Source organism: Colobus angolensis, unplaced genomic scaffold (genome assembly GCF_000951035.1).
Source record: "Colobus angolensis palliatus isolate OR3802 unplaced genomic scaffold, Cang.pa_1.0 Scaffold176, whole genome shotgun sequence".
NCBI lineage: Eukaryota > Metazoa > Chordata > Mammalia > Primates > Cercopithecidae > Colobus > Colobus angolensis.
The window spans coordinates 3,386,636-3,389,675 of record NW_012114888.1 but is presented as its reverse complement, the minus strand read 5'-3'; positions in this window follow the sequence as shown (position 1 = coordinate 3,389,675).

The following is a 3,040-nucleotide window of genomic DNA, read 5'->3' as shown; positions in this document are numbered from 1 at the left end:
TCTCCACTAAAAATACAAAAAAAAAAAAAAAAATTGGCCAGGCATGGTGATGCTTGTAGTCCCAGCCACTAGGGAGGTTGAGGCAGAAGAATATGTTGAACCTAGTGAGCCGAGATCATGCCAATGTACTCCAGCCTGGGTGACAGAAGACTCTGTCTCAAAAAAAAAAAAAAAAAAAAAAAAAAAAGAGTAAACGCGAGCTATTGGGAGAAAATATAGGAAACATTCCAAATCCAGATGAAGGAGGCTTCTTGGAGTAGGTAGCATCTGAGTTGGGATTTGAACAACTAGCAGCAGCTGCCAGGTCAAAATGATTGGTAAGGCAAGAGGTGGAGCATATGCACAGCCCAAAGGTATAAGATATCTTGATGCATTTACGGAAGAGTGAGAAGGAAGGGAGGTGACAGGGGGTGAATGACAAATGTATTATTAGTTAAGATAGGCTACTTTACACTGCAGTCACAACCATGAAGTAAAATAAAAATTATCTGCCAGGCTACATGTCACACACAGGCTTTTCCACCTTATAATTTACCATCTCAGCCTGAGGCTTTAGGACTCACTGCAGCAGGTGGAGAGAACACATACATCTGCTCTTAAATACTTTTGCCCAGAAATGACATTCACCACTTCTATTCTCTCTCTTTTTTTTTTTGAGGTGGAGTCTCGCTCTGTCACCCGGACTGGAGTGCAGTGGCCGGATCTCAGCTCATTGCAAGCTCCGCCTCCCGGGTTTATGCCATTCTCCTGCCTCAGCCTCCCAAGTAGCTGGGACTACAGGCACCCGCCACCTCGCCCGGCTAGTTTTTGTATTTTTAGTAGAGACGGGGTTTCACTGTGTTAGCCAGGATGGTCTCGATCTCCTGACCTCGTGATCCGCCCGTCTCGGCCTCCCAAAGTGCTGGGATTACAGGCGTGAGCCACCGCGCCCAGCTCACCACTTCTATTCTCATTTCGTTGGCCAAAGCAAGTCATAAAGTCACTAAAACGTCAAAGAAGTGAAAAATGCAATCAATGCAATCCACCTGTCTTGCAATAAGGGAATCAGAAATATTAGGAACCACCAGCAAAGTCTACCATAGGCCTTGTGTAGCACGCTTTGGAATTGTGATTTTATCTTCAAGTGCAGGAACAAATGCAAGCAGAGGCCAAACACAAGGAATTCAGGGTCAGCCTTACAACTGGTTGCCCTCCGACTCTATACTTCAAGTCTCCAGAGGCTAGAGTATCAGTCAGGGGCCACAGGAAAACAGACCACTGCATGTTCCCACAGAGGAGGTTAAGATAAGGAAATGGTTACACAAGTAATGCAGAAATGAGACAACAAAAAGGCAACTGTGAGAGAACCCAGAGATAATAACTACAAGCAGCAGCTACTATCCCTAAACTTGGAAGTACAGCAGGGAAGAGGTAGGATTCCTAGAACCTGGGGGTATAGAGCAAAGGCCCTGCAGAATAAATATGAAGGCCTCTTAGGAGGCCTGGTTGCTGCTACTGAGGTGCTGCCAATGGGAGGCACTCGTGGAAGAGTGGAAGGCAGCCAGAGGGGAGAAGCTTCCTTCCTGTTCTTTTTCTTTTTCTTGAGACTGAGTCTCCCTCTGTCACCAAGGCTGGAGTGCAGTGGTGCGACCTTGGCTCACTGCAACTTCTGCCTCCTGGGGTTCATGCGATTCTCCTCCCTCAGCCTCCTGAATAGCTGGGAATAGAGATGCTGCCAACACACTCGGCTAATTTTCCTATTTTTAGTAGAGATGAGGTTTCACCATGTAGGCCAGGCTGGTCTCAAACTCCTGACCTCAAGTCATCCTCTTGCTTTGGCCTCCCAAAGTGTTGGGATTACAGGCGTGAGCCACCACGTCCCTCTGATGCTAGTATTTATGCCCATATATTTCATAGTATCCTGTGGGTGTGCCTGAATTTAAGGTTTCAGTTTTCCTTACCTGCCACATTTCAGGGCACCTGAACCCAGGACACAGCTCTTGGGGACTTCTTGAGGCCTTAACCACCGTCTTAAACTAATATAAAATTGTAGCATGTCCAAGGGTAAGCAGAGGGTTTGTTAACACATGACAGAGAAAAATTATTTAACTTACAGTAACATTTATTTTTCTTGTACAATTATTTGAATTTAACACATGTACAGACTCATACGACCGTCACTGCAATCAGAATATAGGATGGTTCCATCATCCCCAAACCTCCCTTGTATTATCCCTTTATAGTTATACCCTCCCCCTCCCACTAAGCCCCAGAAACTACTGATCCGTTCTCTCTAACTATACTTTTATCTTTTCAAGAATGTCATAAAATGGAATCATATAGCGTGTAACCTTTTGAGACTCACTTCCACTCAGCATAATGCCTTTGATAGTCATCCAAATTATTAGTATATTAATTATTCATTCATTTTTAGTGCTGAATGGTATTCCATTGTATGAACATACAATGGTTTTTTATTCATTCACCCACTGAAGGACATTTGGGTTGTTTTCAGTTTTTGGCTATTATAAATAAAGCTGCTAACAACATCCATGTAAAAAGCTGGGCGTGATGACTCACACTTGTAATCCCAGCACTTTGGGAGGCCAAGGAGAGCGGATCACTTGAGGTCGGGAGTTCGAGATCAGTCTGGCCAACAATGGTGAAACCCCGTCTCTACTAAAAATACAAAAATTAGCTGGGCATGGTGGCACATACATATAATTCCAGGTACTTGGAGGCTGAGGCACAAGAATTGCTTGAACCTGGGAGGCAGAGGGTGCAGTGAGCCAAGATTGTGCCACTGCACTCCAGCCTGGGCGACAGAGCGAGACTCTCTCAAAACAACAACAAAAAAATCCATATGCAGGTTTTTGGATGAATACGTTTTCACTTCCCTTGGATATATACATATATACCTAGGAATGGGATTGCTTGTTCTTATGGATAAATGCATGTTAACTTTATAAGAAACTGCCAAATTGTCTTCCAGCGTGGCTTACCATTTTGCATTCCCACCGGCAACGTATGAGAGTTCCGGGGCTCTTCGTTCTCATCTCCA